This window comes from Pantherophis guttatus, chromosome 3 (genome assembly GCF_059756535.1).
Source record: "Pantherophis guttatus breed Tessera chromosome 3, ASM5975653v1, whole genome shotgun sequence".
NCBI classification, from domain to species: domain Eukaryota; kingdom Metazoa; phylum Chordata; class Lepidosauria; order Squamata; family Colubridae; genus Pantherophis; species Pantherophis guttatus.
Window position 1 is genome coordinate 150,531,451 of NC_142065.1, and position 10,513 is coordinate 150,541,963.

A 10,513-nucleotide genomic window follows, 5' to 3' on the forward strand; every position below is an offset into this window, starting at 1 on the left:
CCCCTTAAAACAAGGCTAGGGAAGAAAGCTGGGAGGGGGGAATCTAATGGGGAGGGAAGAAGAGACCCAGGCTGATCCCTCTCTGAATAGCCTCCTGCCCAGATTTCAACTGATTTCCTCTCCGATCCTCCAACAAAAAGACCCCACCTCCCTTTTTGGACTCTGAACTGCCGGGCCTTTATTTTCCTCATTTATTGGGGGAAATTAGATTTTTATTGGGTCTTTCCCTGCCCCATGCCAAAAGGAAAGCCATCCAGGCTTCTCCTAGAAGCCCCCCTACCCTTCCCCCTGCTCCCTGTTCCTTTCCCGCCACTCAATCCCACTTCAGGACAGAGGAGCGTGCACTGAAAATGTGTATTGGGACAATGTGGGAGCGCGGCTTCTGACCCTCTGGCGCTCGGCCCGCAACTAGCCGTGCTCCTCCAGGCCCAGCTTGCTGAGGAGGGGGGGAGTAGCCCTGATGCCTTTGCTGTCCCCCCCCCAGGGTCCCAGCCATCGCTGCCCAGTTTCCTCAAAGGCATGGCACATTTCAAAGGCAGCAGCTCATGTCTGGAGGTGCCAAAGAGTGTCCTGCTGCAAGAACCGGGCCAGGCTTCTCCACCGTCTGATTCACCAATGGGGGCGCTTCTGTGGGACTAGCTGCCCCCCTCCTGCTGGGCTTTTGTGCTCAGCGCTCAGCTGGGGGAGGGGAATGCTTCCCCACACCGTCCCCTTCTTTCTCTTGGCCCCGCCAATGAGGGAAGAGGAAGGCCAGACTTGGGGGATGGCCCTCACCCCACAAGATCCACCCCTGCCATTCTTTCATAGCTCTCTTTGCTGGCGGCAACAGCAAATGTACCATGATGAAGGCGGAATGCTGTTGCTGTGCAAAGACAAGTGCAGGAGCACTTTGCTCCTGCACTAAGGCTCCACCCATTGCCACCGCCGTGACAGGGCGACAGCTCTTTCATCCCCCTGCTGCGACAGAGTGACAAGGAGCCGCAGCAGAGGGATGAAAGCACCAAATGGGTCGCATTGTGACTCCGTGTCATAATGGGCTTCAGGAGGAGGATGTGAAGCATGCGAGTGAAAAAGTTCACTCAATGAATTCCAACTTTGCGAGATATTTTTCTTTTGCGAGACTTTGGAATTGATTGAGTGAAACGTGATAGAGAAATGCGATTGGAGCTGGGCTGGGGTGACGGCGTGCATGCCCACAGAGAGGGTTCTGTGTGCCATGTCTGGCATGCGTGCCATAGGTTTGCCATCACGGCAATACAGGTTTCCCTAACTTTGTATTGCTGATGAGGTGAACTACAATTCACAGCCAACATTTAGCTGCTATATGGATACAAAATGGAAAAGAAAAAAAGACCCCAAACACTCTATATCATATTGAGAAACGCAGGCCCAGTTTTTCTATCCCTTCGTGTATGCAGTACAAAATCCAAATTGCTTCAAAAACAGAATTTGATAACAGAATTTTTTAACAGAATTTATATTTCAAGAGAATTCAAGCCTGTCACTAATATTAATGGTTGGCACTTTTATTTCAAGTGAAACAAGCAATATAGTTCTCTCCTGAGAGAGGTGACAGATTCAAAATACAGATCAAGAGCAATGTGACAAAATGACATTGGGCTAATTATGCATCTGATCTTTTTAAAGTATTTCCTCCATCAAAGAATAATGTTTGAAACTAAGGTCACTGAAGCTTTGATTTGTTTTGATTGTTGGCATACAGACTCCCCTATAATTTGACATGGCCATTAGCTGTAAATTGTGGTCATATCAACACAGCTGTATAAGCTATATTTTCTTTTTCAAAATAATGTTGTTGACTAACCCCTGACTCAAGTTCTTTCTCCCTGAGAATGTCGAATAGTTTGGAAAATCTACTTTATGCGAACAAAGGTTCTTACCTTTTTCCGAGTAAGTCTTTCCTGCCTTTAGGAACTGTACTCCCAGAATAGATCCCATATCATCACCCCTCCCCCAATTATAAGCTTCCCACAAATGCTTCTAAGTGTATAAGACTTTTGCCAGGAGAAAGCCTTGAGTAACTAACTACTGTTTCTTAGTAAGGAAAAAAATCATACTAACCATGTGTGTTTGAGAAGCCCCACCCTCTCCTAGAAGAATGAAATATTTTGAGGAATATTAAAAAGGCAGAATATTATAATTCTCCAAAAGGAGAAATGGAGAAACATGTTTTTTTAGAGGAAGAAAGCAGTCCCCACTTTTTCTTAATAGCCCACAGCAGATATCAGCACTTAAGAGATAAAGAGCTTATTGAAAGAAGAAGCCACCTATCTAAATAGCTCTATTCATAAGTGAAGCAAATACTGCAGGCAGAAATCCATTCAAGACAGAATATTTTGAAACTCCCTGCAGCAAAGTCTGAACAAAGGCATAATGGTAGGATTAGAAGGATCCCCTCACCCAAGATCCAACACAGGACGAAAGCCAATTAGCCACAATAGGAATAGCCCAACGTCAGTGGTGGGTTCCTCCCGGTTCGGCCCGGTTCTCCCGAGCCAGTAGCGGTGACGATATGATGTCACCGACCTGGTTCTGCCCCCCCTGCCCTCCCGCCCCCACCCCCTGTGCCCCCCCGCATTATTCTTACCTTTTATTTGGCCCCACCCCCAGTCTATTGCTGCCGCCTGAGTCCCAGCTGATGGCTAGAGGGAAAAAAACTGTTTAAACTCTTGCGGCAGGACTTCAAAGGGCTGTCCTGCAGCTGATCAGTGTTAAAAGAAAACAAATGAGTAGACCGGTGCCTGCAAAAATACATGAATAGATAAGTGTTTGCAAAAATAAATGGGTAGACCAGTGCCTGCAAAAAATAAATGGGTAGATTGGTACAGCTCTGCAAGCAGTTAAAAGTCTGGTAGACCAATACCTCTGCTAAATCCTAAATAATTGTCACATGATCACCAAGCCACGCCCACAAAATAAGCCATGCCCACAGAACCGGTAATAAAAAAGTTTAGAACCCACCCCTGCCCAACATCCTTTCAGAACACAAGCCCCTTCACTCTAGTCCAAACTTCAAAGTCACAAAAACCTGGGAGCTCAGATAAACAATAAGCCAGAGGTTGACCAGATCAGCCCTGAGCTCCAGACAAAAATCTAGGATTTGCATTTTCTCTTTTGCCTATAGAGCTAGCTATGACCACTACATAATCTCTACAAGACCCCCCATAGGAATCTGACAACAGCCAATAGAATATTAAAGGACATGTTCTTGCACAGGAACAGGAAGCTCAAATACAAAGCCCAAAGAAGGTATAAACCCTCCCCCCCAACTTCATTTTGTCAGCTGCACCAGAACCATGAACACTGGTGGTTCTGTTCATCATTAAACCATCTTTCCAATCAGCCTCCATGTCTCCAGTATCTTTCTCCCAGCTTGGAACAGAACCAAATGGATATTTCTTCCAATATGTGTTCACATTTAAAAAAAAAACAAAACAGCATTCCTTGTTTCTATTTGCAGCCTTGAATATGAAAAGAAAAAAAAAAGATTGGGAAAAAAAGGTGTATGCTAAATCCTCCAACCAATGGTATAATCTTTCCTTCTTTAAAACAAACAAGCAAACCCTGTAATTCTATTCCTTTTCCTTTTGGAAATGACTATGGAATCCATTTGGACTCTCCAGCCACAGAATGCAATAGAATTGTCAGATGTAAATGCCTTATTCCCTAATGTGTAAATAATGTATATATGGGATATCAGGGGTTAACTTATTCTTTGACTCTTAATGTATTCACAATTCACCACTCCCACTCTTGGCTCCACCCTTTGTATATATAAGGAGCCACCTTCACCATTTTCTTTGCTTCTATCTGTGAATATTCAGTGAATATAGAATGCCTATTATAATTAAAGAGAAATATATTTAAACCTCTAACTCTTATTATTATTATTGAGTCTGATCCTGAAAATATTGCAAAAAGCTGGTAGCAGAGGATGGTTAATTGACTCAATAAATACCTAAAAATGTCTAAGAAAGATAGGCCCAACACCAGGGCCTACAGCAAAGAAATAGAAACTGAACAAGAAATAATCAACGAATCCACAAACGCGATTTCGAGAGAATCCGAAGAATACACCACTGAAGAAGAAGAATTAATAAATGAAAATGATGGCCAGGAGGAAATCGAAATAGAAAATAACGAACTCAGGTCAGAGATATTGAAGTTATTAAAAAGCCAGAAGAATGATGAAAGCCTCATCGCGAACCTCCAAGAAATGCTGAAGAACAGCGGAGCAGCGAGAGAGAAAAACATCGCTAAAGAGAAACCCAAAGAACAAAAAACTGTGAGTGATATGACTACAGAGAAAGTCGTTATGAAAAAGAAAAAATGTGATCCCGCGCGAAATTTTGAATGGCAGCCATCTTGGTTTCAACAAGCCTCCAAAGTGAGCGAAGCAGAGCCAATCAAAATGCTCAGTTCAAAATTTCTGGCGCGAAAAACGTTATCAGACAACGAAAGTGAAAAGGAGGATTCAAACTCTTCGGAAGAGCCAGAATCAGAAAATGAAGACGACTTAACGAAATCCCAAGTAAAGTCAGCAATAAAGACGCTTTTTGCTGCATTTGGGCCAAAATTAAAAATTTCCAAAGCGCCAACGAAGAAGCAAGCGAACAAGCCGATACTTCAAGACATGCACGCTCCCATCCTGACTTCGAGAGCGACGACGCCCGAGCCCAGAGAGCCATGTCGATTCCGCCCTACACCGCAAACCGAAGCAAGTGCCAACGCACCCAAAAGAAAGAGAAGAACAGTCGCCGCCATCAGAACTCCTAAGACCGAGCCAGAGACCGACTCGTCTGAAGAGGAGCGGAGCGAGCGAGCTACAATGGAGAGAACCTTCCACGACGACGCCAAAGAAGAAATGAACAACGCGCATGTGCGAAACTACGTAGACAGTCCGGAAAGACTTGAACTGGCCAGAGAACCGCGCAGACTCGTTGCGAGCATCCCCATGCCGTTTTGCAATTTCCTACACTTGCGAGACCACGGACTACCTCAGGTTGTAAGTAATGGACAAAATAATGTGGGAAACTTACCCAGTGACTTCCCAAAACTTAGGGTTGATGGCATTAATTTGCAAGAATGGTATCAACAACTCCAGGTTGTCTTTATGAAAGAAAATTTACTATTTTTTATCACTAGTCCCCCAAGAAGACCTTGGACTTTAAAAATAGATTGTTTACACCATAAGGCATTTTTCTTAATAATATCTAGCGTGTCTCCTGCAATGTATCATAGCATCAAACCAAATCTAACTGTTTCAGAAATAATTCAATGCATGTTTAATTTGTTTCACAGCGATAGTGTAGCTACCACCACAAGAATGTCTAAGGACTTCTTTTCTTCCAGAGTAAAACCAGGGGTTTCCATAAGTGAGCATTTAATATCTTTAAACAAAATAAGAGCTGAACTGCATTTGAGGGGGGAAGTGATTTCAGATCAAACAATGAAAAGTGTTATTATCAACTCACTTGATTCATCATGGGATAGTTTTATGTCACACTTAGACACCATCAATCTAGGATATTTATCAATAGAAAGTCTGTCTAACAAATTGATAGCAGAAGACAATTCAAGAAAAAATCGTTATAGCAATCACACAGAACACAAATCTTTTAGAAAGGTAGCTTTCCAAGAAAAATATAATGAAACCTTTAAATGCCACAATTGTGGGTCCAGGGAACACAATAGAAGAGATTGTCCCAAAATTTCAAAGGAAAGACATAGGTCAGAATATAGGAATAAATACAATTATAGACAGTCTTCCACAGATAGACATAAATATAGAAGCCCACCAAATTACAGAGAAAGTAGAGGGGGCAGAGAAAATTCAAAAGAGAGAAAATCTGGTTCACTGAATGGACTAAATAAACAAGACAGCACAAAAACGCAACAAAATGAGAACAATAATTGGCTTATTGATTCTGGGGCAACTAATCACACCACTAATAACAAAAATATATTGTCTTCATTTACAGAAGATAAGTTTGTAATAAAGGTAGCTAATCAAGAAAAAGTTCAAGTATTAGGCAGAGGGAATGTGACCTTGCCTGGTCTAGGAAAAATAGAGGGGGTATTGTTAATACCAGAAATACCTCATAATATACTAAGTGCCATAAAACTAAGCAGAGATTCTGACATCAATATAGTTTTCTCAAAGGGAAAAGCAACTTTAGAGAAGAATAAAACAAATGTAGGCACTGTGATGATTAAAGGAGGCCTACCCTATCTGATAACAAAAGAAAGATGGTTACATAACATTGATTCAAATATGGAAGATTGTATTGAGGCAGATGATGAAAATATTAGTAACAGTGACAATGATGAATGTAAAATATCTCATGATCACACAGATACACACAATGAGAAGAAACCAAAAATAGGTAAACCAATTCATGACGAGTGTGCTCATATCTTACATAGGAAGTTAGGACATGCAAGTTTTCCTGTAGTACAAAAAATGACTGAACACGCAGAAGGTGTCAAAATAAAAAATTGTGAAAATTATTTGGAATGCTCAGTATGTAAATCTACTAAACTAAAAACTAGTCCCAGGCCAAAAAAATCCACCAGATCAACTAACAAAATTTTTGACTTAGTACACATGGACTTAGTTGGCCCATTAACTCCATCAATCACTTATAGAAAACGTTACTTCCTAACAATAGTAGACGACTACAGTCGCTATGGTTTTGTTTACACATTAAAACACAAGGATGAAACCTTTCAAAAATTTAAGGAATTTTACAAACGCATAGAAACACAACATAATATCAGAATAAAACAAATTATGACAGATAGGGGATGTGAATTCATGTCTAAAGAATTCTCCCAATGGTTAAAGGATAGAGGAATGCTACATTACACGTCTAGTCCATTTTCTGCGTTCCAGAACGGGATTGCAGAGAGAAAGAATTCCACATTACAAACCATGATTAGATGCACATTAGAGGATGCTGGTTTAGGCAAACAATTTTGGTCAGAAGCCTTACATTATTCAAATTACACTCAAAATAGAACCTGGTCCAGTATTGTGAATAAGACACCATATGAGGTGATGTATAATAGGAAACCAAAATTAGCACACATGCACATATTTGGGGTCACTGCAGACGTACACATACCTAAACAGTTGAGAAGAAAGGGAGAAAACGTATCCAGAAGACTAAGATTTATGGGATATGAAACTGGCACCAAAGGGTACAGATTCATTGATAATAATAACAAATTTATAGTTTCCAGAACAGCTGTGTTCCATGAACAGGCCAACTGGTCTAAATTACATCTTAATGAAATATTTCCAAATAAATGCAAAGATACAAAATCTCGTGAGGAAGGGACAATAGAAAATCAAAATATCAACAAAAATAAAAACAAAACCAAAACATGGACAAATAGTCAACACAAAATAAAGACAGACACATTAACAAAAAAGGAAGCAAGATATTTGCATGACTACCATAGCAAACCTGAAAGAGCTATTAGGAACAACAGAAATCAAATACCAAATAAATACAGAGATTACATAATGCATATGGATGGTGAACAAATAACACCTAATACATATGAGGAAGTATTAAAACTCCCTCGTGAAGAAAAGGAAAAATGGGAACTAGCTATGAAAAAAGAGATGGAAAGTTTGCAAGGATTAAATGTATTCACACCTGCGATTGCACCTAAAGATAAAACAATTATTGGTACCAGGTGGATTTATAAAATTAAGAACCTAGAAGGAGGCAATACCCTATACAAAGCTAGATTGGTTGCACAAGGTTATGCACAAAAATATCCGGAGGACTATACTGACACGTACTCCCCCACAGTAAGAACAGAGAGTGTTAAAACAGCTCTAGTAGTAGCATCCGCACTCAATCTTGATGTATTTCAATATGACATACAGACTGCGTATCTACACGCAAAACTAGATAAGGAAATATATGTAAGAGCACCTCGCAGTCAGTACACTAATAAAAATGAAATTTGGCTATTGAACAAGAGTTTATACGGATTAAAGCAATCTGGCAAAAGATGGTACGATTGCTTGGTAAAAGTACTTAAGACCATGGATTTCAACGCTACCACTGCTGATAACTGTTTCTTTGTCAAAAAGAGTGATGATTACATTGAATTTGTATTGATTTATGTAGATGATATTTTATATATAGGAAAACACAAAGAGAGAAGAGAAATCTTTGTAAACAAGCTAAATGAACATTTCTCGTTGAAATCTCTAGGTAAAGTAAACAAATATCTTGGTGTACAAATTAACAAAACTAGAAGGGGATTCAAACTTACTCAGAAAGATAAGATTATTGAACTTCTAAACAAATGCAATTTAAACAATGCCAAACCCTGTGACACTCCTATGCAAACTGATTTCCTTAGAAATACTGATGAATCTTCCCCTGAATTCAAGGATAATACATTTTATAGATCAGTCATAGGTTCACTTCTTTATATATCTAATTGGACTAGGCCAGATATTGCATTACCACTCAATTTATTATCAAGGCACGTTAGCAAACCAACAGTGTATCACTGGGAAGCTGTCAAAAGAATTTTAAGATATCTGAAAAGTACATTAGACTTTTGCCTAGTATTAGAACCTAGTGATAATAAAGAACCAAAACTTACATGTTACGCAGATGCGGATTGGGCTGGAGATATATCATGCAGAAAAAGTACTTCTGGTTATATTTTTCTGTTAAATGACTGTCCAGTTTACTGGTACACTGGTAAACAAGAACTGGTAGCCACTTCAACCACAGAAGCGGAATATGTTTGTTTATCCAAAGCTGCAAATAACCTTGTATGGTTTAATGATTTAATTTCAGATGTTTGGAAAAAACCTGCTTTGCCTTTTGTTATGCATGAAGACAATAAAGCAGCCATTGAAATATCTAGATCCGATGCCATTGGACAAAGATCCAGGCATATAGATATAAAATTTAAGCATGTGAGACAATTGTCTCAAGATGGATTTATCAAAGCAGTGCATTGTGATACCTCTGAACAATTAGCTGACATATTGATGAAGCCTTTACCTTCTAAACAGCACAAATACTTAACTTCCAAATTGTATGTCTTATATTGTCCTGAATCTGAATGTAATTGGTGTTGTATAGCGAACCGGCATTTAGAGGGGGATTTGTCAGATGTAAATGCCTTATTCCCTAATGTGTAAATAATGTATATATGGGATATCAGGGGTTAACTTATTCTTTGACTCTTAATGTATTCACAATTCACCACTCCCACTCTTGGCTCCACCCTTTGTATATATAAGGAGCCACCTTCACCATTTTCTTTGCTTCTATCTGTGAATATTCAGTGAATATAGAATGCCTATTATAATTAAAGAGAAATATATTTAAACCTCTAACTCTTATTATTATTATTGAGTCTGATCCTGAAAATATTGCAACAAGAATCTAGAAGCTACTAGGTAGGTAGATTGGGAAGTGGAAATGACTGAGGAATGAATCTGCATCAAAATTTTCACCATGGTTACTAGATTTGTTTTTTCAAGTTACAGAGTTTTACATTTATTTCCCCAAATTTGGCTGCCTTGCAAATGTGTATACAAATTTCATTATTTGGAATTCTGGGAGATGAACTCCATACGTATAATGGATAGCCATCCCATATCCATCCCCTATCCATCTTGCTTAAGACTACTTTATATCCTTCTCAATTCACCTGGCCATTTTGTGCCTTGCCAAACTGCCTGCACAAGTAGGTTATCTCAGTTGAGAATTATTATGGAATTATAGGAATGTTCTTTGTATGATATTTGATGTGCCCCTGCAATTATATGGGTGAGAAAGAAGAGAATTTAGTTTCCATGAGCTATGATGTAGATAGAGACAAAGGGCAGAAGTATGTTCATTTAAAAAAATATATAGCCTATGCATTTTTGCTGAAAAATCATGCCTCTTGACCTAAAATTTACGAGACCGCCTTCTGCCACCAATAGCCTCCCACCGGCCAGTACGCTCGCACAGAGTGGGCCTCCTCAGGGTGCTGTCCGCCAGACAATGTCAACTGGCGACCCCCAGGGGGAGAGCCTTCTCTGTGGCGGCGCCTGCCCTCTGGAATAACCTCCCCCCAGAGATACGTACAATATCAGACCTCCGGATTTTTTGTCGGGCCCTGAAAAATTATTTATTTCAACTAGCCAGGCTGGCTTGATCCCACAGTTTTGGGTTAAATTTAATTGATTTTAAATTGGGTTTGTTTTAAACTGCGGCCAAAAATATTTAATTATTTTAAACTGTTTTTAAATTTTGTATGTTTTGTTTTTTATTCTGGCTGTTCACCGCCCTGAGTCCTGTTGGAGAAGGGCGGTATACAAATTGAAACAAACAAACAAACAAACAAACAAACAAATAAATAAATAAATAAAAATTGCCCTTCTCTGGCTTAGTGAACAAAAACCACACAGCGCAAAATATCTAGATTTGAGAAATGGGCATAAAAACGCTAATGG